Source organism: Protopterus annectens, chromosome 8.part0 (assembly GCF_019279795.1).
Source record: "Protopterus annectens isolate FY-2018-M chromosome 8.part0, PAN1.0, whole genome shotgun sequence".
Classification (NCBI taxonomy): Eukaryota; Metazoa; Chordata; order Ceratodontiformes; family Protopteridae; genus Protopterus; species Protopterus annectens.
In genome coordinates, this window is record NC_056741.1 from 1535171093 (window position 1) to 1535188191 (window position 17099).

Here is a 17099-nt window from a genome sequence, read left to right on the forward strand (position 1 = left end):
GCCCTTTTACAGCAGACAACCTCAAACTGAGTCGTCTGCTGCAGGATAAGCAATCAATCAGTTGCCTGTCCCGCGTTAACTCTGCCTTTCCTGGCACAGACCAGAGAGTCACTGGAATTGTCAGTGTTGCTAGACGAAATGCTTGTTTGGTGCTTTTACAAATCCGCTGAGTCAGAAATGCAGGAACTGCATAATCTGTGCCGTACTGGGATGCAGTTTTGTTAAGCAGAAAATAAACCCTTTAGATTTGTTACACCTGTGTTTATGATGCTGTAACCGCACCACAAAACATGCCTCACTGAGGATGCAGTGATATTCTAACCATCTATATATATTAATTTTTTTTACTTTTATTTTTATTATGTTTCATATCTGGGAATGTATGTTTGGGAAGTCTAATTTTAAAAGGAGCCCCAGGCAAAAAAATGTATAGAACAGAAGTATTATTTGTTATAGGAGATATACAGACAGCAATAATGCAAGAATTGGAAAATACTTCTAATTATTAGAACATTTGAAAAGAAATTAAAAAAAAATTATAAAATAAAAAATAGACTATACAAAATCTTGGTACTATCTGGTATAAAATGAAACATCAGAGATGTTTGGTGCAAAGCAAAATCACTCGGAACACGAAGCTCTAGAAAATAAAATATGAAAAATGTACCTTAGCTATGGCAAAGGGCAGTAGTAATTTTAATCTGAATAATAACTAGGTGGATTTACTTACACTTTATGTATTGCATAAAAAAAGCTGCATCTTATTAGTTTAATGCCATTTGGACCCCTAGACTCTGGCATTCAACTAGTACTGCTAGAATGTGCTGGGTACTGCAGTTGCCACATGTAAAACTGCTAGGAATGTGATGTCATGGCTGCTAAATGTGCCAGGTATTGCAGTCATCACATGTAATACTGCTAGGAATGTGATGGCATGGTTGCAGGAAGAAGCAAATGCTTCATCTGTAAAAGCCTTTTTCTGATGCAGGATGCAAAGTCTTTTTGTTTGTTTAATTAATGAATTTTTCATCAATGGCAAAGTTATAAAGCATGCAGGCAGTATTGCTGGTATTACTGAACTTAGTAGAATGGGAAACAGGTACACAAGCAAAACCTTTAGTTGTGGATATCATGCAGACCTCAGAAATTCATTTTTTCCCTAAATATACATACCTCCTACAGTGTACACTTACTAAACTCTAGCTCCAAAGGAGGGCTGACCTAGACAGTGTCCAGTATCCTGGTGCACTAAGCCTAAGATGATCCTATGGACATTTTTTTTGCATTTATTTAATTGTTTATTGGGTTAGTTGTGGACAGGTTCACAGATCCTTTTTAGCCATGACTTGGGCCACAAGGACAAGCATGCATATAGTGTTTAAATATATGGGCATTTTTAGTACAGTCAAAATACAGAGAGTCAACTCAGAGCAAACTGGAGTACACAGAGAAAAATCATAGCAAAGATTAGAACACACAGACTCCATCCAGTGAACTGAACCACAGACTATGGAGCTACAAGGCTGCCCCATTAAGACACTATTCTGCCTTCTCTTTCCTAACAGTGCCAGATGCTGATTTTTGATGCAAACAAGAGGCCGCATGACAGGAAAGTTTTTTTTTTTTCACTTCACGACAGAAAAGTGCTGCTACAGTATCATCTCTATCACCTGACAGCCCCCAGCCATACCATTGTAGAAGGTGACATACTTCAGAGTACTTCATACTTTTTATAAGTAGTTAGTTAGAGAATTGATATCAGACAAGGAGAAATGTCCATCCTATCATTCTTGTAATAAACACATTTTATTCATGAAGCTTATGTATTACTAATCGGTTACACAATAGAGTTCCCCACTACATATGCTGTGTTTTATCAAGATATGAGGAGGTAAGATGTCTTAAGGAAAAAACTAAAAAGGACACCAGCAGTAGAAACAAAGGGGGGGGGTACAAATCATTATTTAGAGGAGAAGAGAAGGATGATAGATGACATAGATGGGATAAAAATATGGGAATTATATAGAAGCAGATTGAAAAGCAGAATTTTTGAATGAGTTTCCTACATCTGCATGGGAGCAGACATTTGTAGTAGAGGATGATAGCACCTAGACTTGCAGATACCTTCTTAAAGGCATTAGATGCAATATTTGTTCTCCAGTCTTACAGCGTCATTTAGGAGAACTCTGAATAAGGAAGTGGACCAAAATGACTAGAACAAGGTAGCAATATTGCCACTGTTTCATGAGGAGTACAAAAAACTTGGGGAGCTACAGAACAACAAAGGATGAAAGAATGCTCTGATGGCTCATGGCCAATGAGTAATGTTTTGGCTAACAGGCTACAGAATGATTCTGCACATTTTACAGCAAAGTGGTCATAACAGAGAAGTCTGATACAGTTTTAAAACATAGCTAACAGCTAAGGTAGATAAATAGAAGCTGGTGGATAAATTACGCATATATTTCAGCTAGTTCATTGATGGTAACTGCACAGTTCAATGAATTCAGGTTCAGTGACAGACTATTAAGGTTTCACTTGTCCTGAGGTTGAGTGACTTCATAGCAGGTTATAAGTTACAAGGTGCAGAGGGGTGTAAGGACTTGTCCTGACTTCACTCATGGCTACTGTTATGTATTTTTTTCAAGACTACTTTGTTGACAAAATGGTCTGTCCCAGAAGTCATCTTCAGATAAACTTTCCATATTCCCAAACTCTGTGCTCTGTAAAAGCCTGCTGGAAATAATGTATTGGACTGACTGAGGGACACAGATGTGTGAAACAGGTGACAAGTGGCAAGGCAGGGGGGCACAGGTGGCAGCGGATTCTGTACTAATATTCTTTCAAAGGAGAGAAAATTAAATTAATTAGCATTAGATGTTAGTTTTGGGCATACTCTAGTGTGTGTTTCCAGATATTATATTAGAGAAGCACTGCAGGATATTCCTATTTTTGTTTTGTGAGTTATGGATGGGTTCATTCTAAAAAGGGATTGGAAAAAAAATGAAAACATTGTCTGACAGATGGCAGATAAGCTTTAATGAAAAGGAAAGCATACTGTGCAATCTGTAGGATATAATATTCCATTTGTGGGACATGAAATGTGGGTGAGGTAAAGATTCTTGGTACTATGACTGAAAAAATATGGGTGTCTTGGTAAATGGAACAGCAGTGGCTATGACAAACAACATTTGGGGTTTTACAATGTGGTAATTGATTCCAGGGATAAGATGATATTATACTATTATATAAGGCAAAGGCAAGAACATAGGTGGAACGTTGTGTGCACTTGTGGATGTAGAATTGAAAGTGGACTATTAATCGGGAAGAGGGGTATAATCTTGATGATGATGTACTTTGGAGGTAGGATATATGAACAGTGTTTAAGAAGTCTGGGTTTATACTTTCATGACTCTGTGACAGAAAGCCTGGGTATGAGTGCATAAGGTAATAGGGGATCATGTAGGGAAATTCACCTGAGAAGGACTGGCTGTGAAGGAAAGGGCAAAGCCTACTGTCTGAGACTACTAACTTCAGACTAGACATGAAGGAACAGTTTTTTTACTAGAAGAGTGGTTGATACATGGAATGAACTTCATGAGTGAGTGGTTCAATGTTAGATTTCTAAGTTAGTAGTTTTACAAAGGAGTATGGTAACTGGCATGAGAAGGGCTTGCATGTGAGTTAAGGGGAAAAAAGATGTGTGTTGCCGGAGACAGCTACAGGTGCTAACAGCAACAATTAGCCGCACTAGGGAAAAGCATTGTTTCTGCAGCAGTTCACTGGTTGTATGTATGCCTTTATGCATGAAACCTGCTTAGCTTTAGTCTTAGTCATGTTTGTCTACTTAATGCCCTGTGCTTCTTATTTTCCGTTACTCTGTTACCACATACCTTCCTTTTCCCAGCCCTACAATGGAAAATGGGTCATATTTAGTATGTTTTCAAAAAAGTGCTTATTTCAAGTAGCTATGCAAAGAAATGCATTTAATTTATCCAAATGGTAATGGAAATGCTGAAATATTTAAGATGTCATAATTGATAGAGCTTCATTTTGTTACCTGGAATAGTTCATCTGTTTTTTTCCTATCTGCTTCAGAAGATTTATGAAAGACGTTGTTACTCATTGTTTGACAAAGAGACCATGTATAATCCCCAAAAGAAAACACGAACCAAACCAAATAACTGAAATGTAGTCCACCAGTAGTTCAGGAAAAACAGACTGTAACCTGATGCTATATGTATAATCCTATGCAGTCAATATAAACACTAGTACTGATTGATATATTACTACCAAAATACTAATCTTATTTTATACATCATATGACATCCGCGGTGGTGCAGCGGTAGTGTTGTTGCCTCACAGCAAGAGGTTCTCCCATTCGATTCTCGGCTGAAGTGTGGGGAGTGCCTTCTGTGTGGAGTCTGCATGCCCTCTCCGTGGTTGGGTGGGCATTTGAAAGACATGCGTAAATGGGCGTGCCTTCGTTGAAGGTTGAACATCGAGCTGGCACCTCAGCATTCGTCAAAATCTACTGCCAATCATTAGCGGACCGGAGTTCCGCTGTGGCGACCCCTAACCGGGAAAAGCCGAAAGACAACAATAACAACATGTACTGTTGGATGTTATGTCATACAGAAATTATTTCCTAGAAATACTATGCTACACTGATTACATCATGATGTTTCCATGCATAAGTAATTATATAATAGATGGTCCTATTGTGTTACATTATGTCAGTGATGCGGCATAACATCATCTAACCTATTTGACTAGGTGTAATAACGTTATCACAGTGAGGAAGGAGGAAGTGCTGGGGCAATCCAAGGCAAGACTTTTTCTTTGTTTTGTTTATTAAAAATTTTCCTGATTATGCACTACAAGTAAATGCATTTAGTATCATCAACTTTTGCATTTTATTTTTTTTATTATTTCAAAACACCTCTGAAACCATTCCCTAAAGTTTGCAATAAATTTACAAAACTCTTGATGCAATAGTATTGTTTGCCACTCATGAGGTTCTATGCATGTACCACTATGTTTTTATGCTGCTTAGTAATTATATTACAGATTTTGACCTTACATAGCTACAGAGATGTAACTCATTCAATCAAAAATTCTTTTTGTCAAAGGGAAACAGTGCCAGTACAACTCACAGAAACTAAACTGATCGCATTTTGCTGAATTTTCTATGAGAGCGATCATGGTTATAGCGGGGATTGGAAATTTGCCCTTTCCTCTCTCCAGTGTGATCTCAAAGTTGAGTGGGGTGAGGGGGTTTGACTTTTGCAAGAAGCAAATAACCATGGGTTTGATGATTTTGGATTGCTGATTTGTGTTTTGATTCTTTGCATTTTTGATTTTATGACAAATATTAATTTAATGATGATGAACCATATACCACTGATAAACAGTATTGCCTTTTTAAGGGAAATGTATAACTAAAAATACACAGCAATGAGTTACTTTAACACTAATACATAGTATGCAGTTCATATTAAATGAAAGTGGAAGCTGAAAATAAACTGTTCTTGCTGATTCTGGCAGTATATCCTAAACATGAAACATGCAGTGTTCAAGGGAAACAACTCTTGATTTGTTTTCCACAACATCCGCTTGATGTTATCTACTCCTCTAGCACTTTTGTCCATATGAAATGGGGTTTATGAGTAATGCATGCTATTACAGTATTATGAAAAAGTAAAATAACAACAGACTACAATGTTCTGTCTTTGTGTCTATTATTTAGAAGGAACCCACTTTGCACATATTATACCAGACACTGTAACCAGGCTATTCAAAACTGGCTAGGCAAGAGATACAGCCAAGTGTATAACATTGGGTAAGGATACAATGTATATACTAAGTTGAAACTTAAATATTATTTATTTGTTAACCACAACATGGGGTGGACAAGGGTAAAGCATTTAAGTAAACAACTAATCAGCCAACATGTCTTCAGCAGCTGGGTGAAAACTAATGCAAACACAATTATAATTTATAAATTCGGTACAAACAGTTGCTAACTATCAGGCCTGTACCCACAACCCTGCAAAAGTAAAGCAAAAACGCTTAACCTTTAACCTACCATTCTGCTTGAAAGTGTACTGTTTCATCTGTTTTCTCAGTGCTAGAAACAGAACCAGTTTTTTTACAAGCGAAAAGGAATAAGTTACATTTTTCTTTCTAGAGGTCAGCTGAGGAGGAGACCATAGAGTTACTAATGTCACGACAGAATGGAGATAGCAGATAACTATTTCAAGTTTACAAAAAGAACCTTTTACTGCATAGCTTTCACAGTCTTCTGCCATTTTCTTGTTTGCATGTATACAGAAATGCATTATAAAATTGCACCATGCACATTTTTGTGCATTATAAAATTGCACCATGCACATTTTTGTTACCCAGAACCTCATTTTATACAATGAATCTAGGAAATGTCAACATTTACAACAGAAATATATACACTAATGTTAGATAAGGAATGTTGTCTGTACCTACAATGCCTATTTTATGTTAAATGTTATTTTTGATATACACTCTATTTAAATGTTATAGCAGATGTCATTCCCCCAGAAACAGTGATTATTATTATGCCTTTTTCCAGTATTTCAATAAATAGATAAATAAATGTCAAACCCCACTTTCTTTGCCAAAAAGGTTGTCTGACAATTTTGTTATAACTTCTTGTTTTTCCTGTCTAAAGTCATCCTGCTTTGTCCTGTGATCATCTGATTAGTGTGGTATTTTCTGTAGCATTCCAATCTTGCATTTTGTATGTATTACAAGTCAGAGTAAATCTTCCTCTTCTTCTGGGTATTATTTTTCGAGCATTTTTTAGGTACAGAATCATCCCTTCAGTGGTTCTCCTTTTCCGTACCACCAGCCCTGTACAGCATGTCTCCCTGTACCAAGAAGATGGTTTTAGGTGTGGTCCCTAGCAATGAATCACTCTGCACAGCATCAGTTTTATCTTCCTGCTGGTGATGTACCTTCCTCAGCTTTCCTCCCAAAGCGCTGCTGTCTGTCACTCTACCTGGCCACACCCATGGTAAAAATTATTAATCCTCTGGTCCTGAGTTTCTTTGACTTAAGTGCTTCATATTCCATATTTTTTATATTAAACCACATTATTTAGTCAATTGATTGCATCCTGTTTTCAGGTATCTTCATGTGCATACATCCTTTGCCAGATGTACACACTTTCACAAATCTTGCAGCTATGAGGGATAAAGCATGTGTCACCTTTCTGATACTCTACTGCTATAGCTACCATTTCTTGAAAACTGATTGTTTAAACAAGATCATTCCTATCACAGACGTGGAAACATGATGTAAAGCTTACAAATTCTGCTTTTCAAAAAGAAGTGTTAATTCTGCTTCAGTTTGATCCTGTCTAGTATATTCTTTAAACGGAACATTATTTACAAACATGTTTTCATTTTTCCTTTTTGCATATTATGCATGCTTATTTTTGGTTAATTTAGCACAAACACACTCCTGACCGCACATTCTCTCTAGCATTCTAGCTGTTTTCCTAACAACCCTACTTTCCATCCTTCCACTGTATTGCTTCTAGTAAAATCTGGTAACCATTTTGTTTTTTTACTATTCTACAACTTCTTAATGCCATCCTGGTCCCATCATTATGTTGTATTTTTCATTTGCTTGAAGCAAATGTTATTTTCACAATGTCTTCATTGCATCTTGCCTGTTATTTGTATAGAAGATTTGGTCTTTTCTGGAACATTTAAGTATATGACAAAAATGCTGGCACCCAGCCTGAACACTTAAGTATATGACAAAGATGCTGATACCCAGCCTGAACGTATTATTGTATGATACATTTTGATGACTGTCCTTATTCAGAACCATGCAATAGACTGATATCTGTCACTGAAGCAAAATACAGTGATGCACCAATAATGCTTTTTAATTATTCTTTTGTTTATATATATATATATATATATATATATATATATATATATACACATATACATATAAGTAAACTAGGCATAAATGCATCATTTCAGGATCACTAGTCATATGGGTTGCATGTGAAGCTGGGAACAACTGAATCTAGAACTTGAGGATGAAGGTAATTGGTGGATTACCTTCACTTTGTACTAGTCTTGGTGCTGTTACCTCAGGGTGTGGCTAATATACATTTCTTGCAGAATAACCTGGGTAAAATTGTTCCAGATTTATGTGTTCTACCTGAAACTACACTGTTGGATTATTAGGTTAAGTCTGGAAGTTGGAGTCTCATAGCTACTGCATCTTACACTTTTTAACACTTCTCAGCTGTCGAAATGATGTTGCAGAGTCAAGATTTCCCTCGGTGCCACTGTTGACCTGGGTTTGAAAAAGGACTTGGGCCACTTGAAAGGTTTAATCTGGATGGGATAACATGAAGAGGCTGTCAGCCAACTGTCCAATCTCTGGAGATGGGAATGGAATGAGTAACTGCATATATATCCTGGTGTGGACACCAGAGGCCTTGTAAGCTAACTCAGCGAAGGGGGAGGAATGTTAGCACATCCGAAGCAGGGAAGATAGTTGTGGATACTATGTGTACTAACATGACAGCTTGATACTGTTCGTGTTAGGAAATTTGACTGATCATTGTGGAATAATTGCTTCTACCTCTTTGTCTGGTTATCTTCATACAGTTCTTCCTCTACCGTCCTAGAAATCCTGTTGGAAGGCTTACCCTTTGAGAAATTAGAAGGTTGTTTATGTCTGGGATCTTCGAAAAAGGAGCTATAAGGATATACAGGAAAAACCGGGGGGTGGGGGGGGGGTGCAGAGTAAGAGGATGGTATGCCAAGGAGAGAATACAGTGAAAAAAAAAAAAGAAACTGCTCAAACGTTTTAATATTTCTTGTCACCATACCTCAGACACCACAAACCTTCCCCAAAACTGGTGCATGTACTCACCCCCATCTCTGGCTTCAGAAGACACTAAGATTGATATGGGGCAGCATGTGCATCCACAGCTTTTACCTAGTTCTGCCCCCTTTCCAAATATTTTACCTAACTTCTTTCCTCTTACAAGATGATAACAGGTCAGACATCTATAATCATTTGCAACTCTCTTCACTTAAGTAACATCTATACATTTCTGTTTGTGGGATAATTCAACTGAGCTGGTTGATCCTCTTTCCAGTACTATCTCAGAGAGAGAGAGAAAGCTCCTCAGTTAGAGCCTTACAAATTACAACATTCAACAAAAATAATAAAAAAAGAAATGCCTACTATAAATTATGATAGCAACTGTATTTCAGCTCTTTAATACACCTGCACTTCCAGATTGTGGTTAACACTTTGCTGTTGCTTGCTTCTTACCATTTCTTTCCCCCTCACTAACCCCTCTCTTGCTCTCTGCCTGCATTACTACTGCACTATTCCCTTCATTAACTTGTAGTCCAGAGGTACATCTTTTCCTACTAGACTTGCAGTGTCTATCTATCTCAGCTTGTGGAATGGCATAGCCTTCCTCTTCTCATCACTGCCATTGCATTTAAAGTATTTCGTGAAGACTGTGGTTCCATTATGGATGAATATAGATCACACTTCAAGTATAGGTTATACACACCCATGAGACATAAGACACCAGCTTCATCAGTATCAAGAGGCTTACCTCTGTCATGACCTAACCATACTTAGGATTGGAGACTCTCTGTATCTCTTTCTGCTTGTGATGGTAGCATCTCTACTTAGAGACTCTACCTTCATGGCATTACAAACCGTGCCTGCATATGTGCATATGAGACTCCCTTGCATGGTGATGATAAAGGCTTTCTACCATGAAAGCAAAAGATCACATTAACCAAGATTGGAATTGAGTATTCTCTGACTTCTTCATATATATTTCTGGTATTTTGTTTCTGATTCCACTGCCCCATCATTATCTATGTGGTGGAACACAGCAGGCTAACCACTTACAGAACTGGGTTGCCTTTTTTTTTTGTATGCCTTGCATCATGCTACGGTTTGCAAAAACGGTCCAGTTCCTGTGTGAGCAGATGGCTGTTGGCTTCTGTGTAAAGTCATCACTACTGCTTGTCAAGAAGGTTTTGACTGCTTCTGTATATCACAACACTGGTGACTGGATCTGAAAACATATTTGTAGGCATTTGAATGGTGATGCAAACTGAGATGGTGAACTTTCTTTAGTAAACACAACTAATGCTAAAAAAAAATTTCCACTACTAGGTCAAAGTTTTTGGGTCAAATTAAAACGTTTTGTTTATTATATACCTGATATGGTGTTCATGAAACATAAAAACATACCCTTTATTTAACAGCGGATACATCCCCTTTCAGAGGAGGACAGATGGGATGTAGTTTTACTGCAAACTGAATTTCACGTTAATATTTTTTGAGTCATATTACTTTCTGTGTTATAGCTGGTATGTTATAAATAGGCTTATAAGCAGAGATATTTATGTACAGGGTATGCACAAGCTTACATTAACTGGAGACCCACCCCACCAAAAAGCAGCAGCATGAATAATGTACACGCCCATGCACAAAAACACGTAAACAGATAATAGCTGCACAGATACGCTATATATTATACAAATACACGTGTGTATATGTGTGTGTGTGTGTGTGTGTATATATATATATATATATATATATATATATATATATATATATGTGTATAAAACACAAAAAACAAATAAAAATATCAAGCAGGATAGAAGGGAATGTGCCATGAAATAAATATGAGATAAATGCGAGCAGAACTTTATTACCAATAAAATGTGCCTACTTTCAGCTGTATGTTCAATTCACACAGATAATCTTAGTTCAGTGATTTATTTAAAAGATAAAGTTACAGCTCCCCATACTATAGCTGAATATAAATTTTCACAACGCATGTGCAAGTGCACACGTACGCACACACACACGCACACACACACACACACACACACACACACACACACACACACACACACACACACACACACACACACACACACACACACACACAACCACACACACACACAATGCAGTACATCTTACCCAGCAGTGTTTGCATTTGGCTCTAACTATTAGTCTTTTGTTTTCATCTTCATTCTCACTGCTCGTTTTTAATTATTGCATTCTGTCATGCGCAAGCTGTAGCAAATACATTTATTAACATTAATTGCACTTTTTATTCTTTTGTACACGAACAAGTTTTCAACACATATCCTTGCAGAAATGCAAATACATATAACATCAGCAAAAGGATAGTTTATCTGCCTGTCTCTGTAGATCATCAATGTAGTCATCTGTGTGTGTGTGTGTGTGTGTGTGTGTGTGTGTGTGTGTGTGTGTGTGTGTATGTTCTTATTTGTATGTATACAAAATTATATTTTAATCTGCATCAGCAGTTAATTTTCTAACTTCCTAAGATTAATATAGCTTCCAACATTTAGAACTCAGTTTTTCATTAAAATATAACATCCTGATCTTCTGTTTAATAATGGGTTATATAACTACTCTATCTGAAGCCATCTGAAAGGAGAATCTTTTTACAGAGCCTCTGTATAACTCACATAAGTTACAGTTTTGCAGCACTTGGAGTAAAACAGATTCAAGTAATCAACCAGGATTTAGAGCCTGCAGACTATAATTAAAACCCTCTCTTTTGCACAAGTATAAATATATTTTATTGTGTGTCTTTGTATTTAAATGACAGTCCTGCCTGAGCGTTCAGCGATGGCTTTTGTTTTAACAGAGTACTGCTGCCTGGAAATAGAGGAACAGCTATTACACAGTCGTGGATGTCTCACATTTCACTTCCAAATTTGTATTTAGTGTACTCTGTGAAACATAAAAAGCAGTGAAATATATCGTTAAATACTAGCTCTGATGACACAGAAGACTGCAAGCTATTTTACTCTCATTGTGCTGCGTTGTGCAAGATGCGAATAGATAATTATTATCAATCAAACAAAATTGTAATTGGCAACTTTTCGACAATGAGTGAGAGGACAGAGGGGAAAAGAAAGAAGGAAATATCCATACCTGTTCAGGATAAAGGCAAAACTCTGGAGAGACAGTAATGTCAATATATATTCATGGACACCTATGCTGCTATCTTTTCATGTTTTTCTCATGGCAGAGGACAGTACAAATTGTCAGTTCTTTTGTGTTAATGCATATTAGCACATATTCCTGACATAAAACTGCCAATATTATGCTTAACACTCCTCAAATCCATGCTGCGTTGTTATACTCCATAGTAATACATGTATTATTCTCTAATCTCACTTTTTTCCTCTTACACATAAGAGACAGGTCAAAACATATTTAGTCTCCATTAAACCAAATAAATACATACTGATTTTTAACAGAAGCTTGTTAATTATTTGAGCAGCTATGCACCAACAGCAGTCTTCTTTCATTAATACTGAATTCTTCTAGATATTGGTTTCATAATAGCTTCACATTAAACTGCAACACTGGAAGCTGTTACCATGTGTGTGTAACACATGCAGTTGGTTTCCTGTCACTACGGTACTGCACCATTCTCAAATACAGCTTGTATACTTTTGTCTGCTCTTACCTTTAAAGATGCCTGCAGTCACTTCAAGTATATGATCGCCTATGAGCTTGTGTCTCCACTTAGCTGAGCTGTTTTTCCTGTGCTAGGAGACCCTGCAGTCCTACAGCCTAATGCTTAATATTACTTGCTCAGATCAGCATCTGCTCAGAGCTCCGCCCCCTGAGACCCAGCCAGAAAAAAAGATTCTGCAGCATATCCCAAAGACCTCTGCAGTGAAAAGGATCCAAAAAGCTGCCACGCGGTACTTTCCCATCTAATGAAAGAGAAACTAATTGAGCTGGTCTCAATGCTACAGAAAGTATCTCAGTGAATTTTAAAAACAAATACCTTTCCTCGCTTAACATAAAGAGAAATTTCTAGAAAAGTAAACAGAGAAAAATCACTCTTGGAGATGAAAAGAGCATCAAGGCCTTAAAAACGTTGCCTGATGCATATAAATGGGATAAAATAACGCAGCTGGAAACATGAATCTTTGTTGGATTGTTACAGACCTTTTAACTCAGTTCACTCTTGTAAAAAACACTTCTTTATAAACACTATAGAAGAAGGAAAATGTTGCATAGGTCCAAACAGAAAAATAGGCTTTGTGACTATGTAGCAGGTGGGCAAAATGTGTGGTGAGGATATCAATTAGGGACATGTATGTGTGTTATATTGAAGGAAAGAAGGGTTGTCAAGGCTACTATGCAGCATTTCTTCATGAAACGTGCATGTAATTGGACACCTCTAAAACACCTTTCTCTTGATGAAGCTGTAGATTTCTTTAATGCTAAGTTTCTGACCATACTCAATTACCATGCCCCCACACGCACCTTTGGAATCAGAACTAAATCTGCCCCCTGGCTCTCAATTGAAACCAAACAAAAAATCACTCTCAGAAATAAAGCCTGGAACAAATCTCGCTTAACTAAAAACACAGCAGACTACCAAATCTTTAAGCAACTGAGAAATGAAACCAAAAAAGCAATAATGAACGATAAGAAAAGCTACTACCTGAAATCTCAACATACTCGCCAAAATAACCCACAGAAGTTCTGGGCAAACATAAATCAATTACTACAGCCAAGTAAACCTGTCACACCTAACCCACAAGGCTCTGACATAAGTAACCCCAACCAAACAGCAAATTCCTTTAATTCCTTCTTTACCGAAACTATTCAAACCTTAGCAAGTCAACTTCCCATCAAAACACAAACATGTCTAACAGCAACCCTAACCCACCCCCTCCATTTCACTTTCAACCTGTCCCTACAACTTATATTCTCTCCCTTCTCAAAAAACTCAAACCATGTACTCCTTCTGCTGACCTACTACCCGCTGAATACTTGCAATTAGCAGCAAAATCAATAGCCTTCCCAGTTTCAATACTGATAAACAGAACCATCACTGAAGGATATGTACCTAAACTTTGGAAAATCTCCCATATTATCCCACTTCATAAGGGTGGAAATTCTACTGAAATCTCTAATTACCGCCCTATAGCCCTTCTTTCACCCTTATCTAAAATTATGGAAAGGTGTATCCACAAGCAACTGCTTCACCACCTTCTCCAAAATAACCTACTCTCTAACACCCAACATGGTTTCAGACCATCCCACAGTACCACCACTGCCCTCCTCTCCTTTACAGACACAATCAACAAATATCGTAACAACAACACCCTTTCCTCTGCACTTTTCTTAGATCTATCCAAAGCTTTTGACATGGTCAACCACCAAATACTCATAAGCACTCTTCAATCCTTATCAATTGATACCCAATCTATTAACTGGTTTAATTCCTACTTAAGTAACAGACATCAAGCAGTACTCTGGAACTCCACTCTATCCTCCCAACTACCTGTCAACATTGGTGTCCCACAAGGGTCTATACTAGGTCCCTCCTATTTTCTTTATTTATTAATGACCTACACCAAGTTGCTCCCCAAGCTACATGTATACAATACGCAGACGATTCAACACTAATCTGCTCAGCCACATCTGTATCAGACCTTCACTCCCTCACACAACACATATTTAACTCTGTAGAAGAATGGTTTTCCCAGCACTGTCTACTACTTAACCCTAAAAAAACTAAACTGCTCCTCTTTACACCTTCCAGCAAATCTCGCCATATTGATTTTACTATAACATCAAAAGATGGCACACCTATATCACATGACTCCACTACCAAACTACTAGGCATTACCATTGACAACAACCTGAACTTTGATACCCATATTGACAACACACTTAAAACCATTAACAAGAAAATAGGCTCTCTTTACAGAATCAAACCTTTCCTCACTCCAGAATCTAGAACAACTATCGCCTCTCCCACCTGATCTCACCCCTTCTCTATGCCTCTCCCATATTTACCAACTTATCAAAAAAGAATCTATCAAAACTAGAAATCTCCTACCACAACATAGCCAGATTTGCCACAGGAAACCCCTACAGAACCCACCACTGTACCAATTTAAAACAACTAGGCTGGCTGGAATATCAACAGCAACTAAAAATTAACCAGCTTAGCATAGCCCATCAAATTCTTTATCAACCTGACAAAACACCTATACTTTCCAGTCTAATTCAACCATACCACAACCTAAAGTCCCTGAGATCTGCACACAAACTTCTGATAAACACTGTCAAGTCAAACAACAAGGCCGGAGACTGTCTTTTCTCAAACACTGTTGGAAAATATTGGAACCTGCTTCCCTCTGAACTCTCATCTATTCCCTCAAATTCTCCCTTTAAAAAGAAACTCAAGCTTTACCTCAAAACACAATGGCTGTGCCCCTGTACTAATCCTGACTAACTTTACTTCTTGTCAGCTGACTTACTTCACCCCTGACTAAGTTTCACTTTCTTTTCATCTATTTTTCCTCTATCCCTCTCTCTGTACATGTTTATTGTATACTTCATGTTTGTCATGTTCTACAATACTTTGTTCACTCCATCACTTTTGTACCACTTGTTTATTTTTTTCAAAAATGCTATTTAGCCTATTATTATGTTATTATATTTGCATGTAGTTCTTAATAGTTTTTACTTAGTATCATTAAAATTATATAAGCGGAGCTTATCTCCCCGGGCCTCTACTGAAAATGGACATATATCCAGCTAGACTAGCCCGGTCAACAAATGTAAAATAAAATGTAAAATAAAAATAAAAATAAATAAAAAAATAAACAGAAGGGTCTGATTCATCTTCTAAGAGAATACCACACAGCCATGCCATCTTCAATGCAAACATTTAGGCCTCATTGGTGTAAAGCATCTGAGTGCTAGAATGATACAGAAAGTCCAAGAAAAAGCAAATGCCAATCAGTGATAAGAAACAGCATTAATTGTAATAATATTTAAAATTACAATAATGTATGTAATGTGTGTGAGTGTTTGTATCTGTTTGTGCTGTGATACATTAGTACATAATACAAGTAACATAACTGCAATTATATATCAGGAATGAACTGCAGAATGACATAATGTTGTGTGATGAAGGAACCAGACAGGGCAGAAAACAGCATAGAAGATTTGGCAAAAAGACTCTAATTGTTAATATTTTGTGAAATTAACATTATACCATTGCTAGGTGTTTAATACACAGGACAATAGCGCAAATCCCATTTTGGAAGAACCAGTTAATCTGAAATAGAGTGTTTACAGACTATGAAAGGTTAACTTATTGGGGAAGTTTCCCATATCTGCAAACTTTTTATTATAATAAATCACAGAGTCACTACTCTTCAGAGGAAATGCAATCTCCAAGTGTAGCACCAAGTTTGATTAATTGTAGCATTCAGGTACTGAAATGGTTTACTTTTAAAGCTTCTCATGGATAAAGGCACACAGTCATACTGACATTTAACATAAAGGATCCTATCTGGGTCTCCACTTATTTTTAAAAGAGAAATCAGGTTTTTAGAAGCGAAAGAGGCTTGCTTTCTTGTGTATCTCCACTCCAAGAATCCACATTCTACAAGTATGTCAAGCTTGACACAATCTTCTTTACCCTCTGATCCTGACAAACCTGTTTGCTTGGCTGTGGTTTCACTAGATAGTAGGCAGAGACAGTGAGAATATCATTCATTCATTCACATGTTTCACTAATTAATTAACAAGGCATTTACTATTTTAGAGAGTTATAGTTACTCCCGCTGTTTATATGCTCTAAATTGAGTTTCTTCACTTTGACATTCAGTGAAATGGGTAGAAATCCCATCTCATCACCAACTGTCTTGTGCCTTCTTGATGCTTTGTTTTAATTAAGCAGTTGTATTTCCCTAAACCACACTAGCTCTAAGTCAGTTGCTAGCTTCTAGATGATGCAGAACAGTGGTCAGAATCGGCACCCTCCACATCCAAGGGTAATCCACAAGAAGGGCCTGGTGTACTTCCAAAGTCTCTGCTGATGGACATTCCATGAGAAGCATGGTGAGGATCAATGCCTTATCCTGTTGCTTCACCTGTCCAGCCCTGCTTCACATTCAAGCTTGACCAACCCAGCCCTTAGAACCAATCCTTATCCCGAAGTTACGGATCTAGCTTGC

The 17099-nt window shown here is 37.4% G+C and overlaps 1 long non-coding RNA gene across 1 annotated transcript in view; it reads right to left on the bottom strand.

Moving 5' to 3' along the window:
* LOC122809544 overlaps positions 1-12700 on the bottom strand; it is a 277981-nt gene extending 265281 nt beyond the window's left edge. Inside the window, exon 1 of the long non-coding RNA XR_006365922.1 lies at positions 12566-12700. This is a non-coding gene — a long non-coding RNA (uncharacterized LOC122809544). The remainder of the gene's footprint in view (positions 1-12565) is intronic.
* Positions 12701-17099: the final 4399 nt, after the last annotated feature.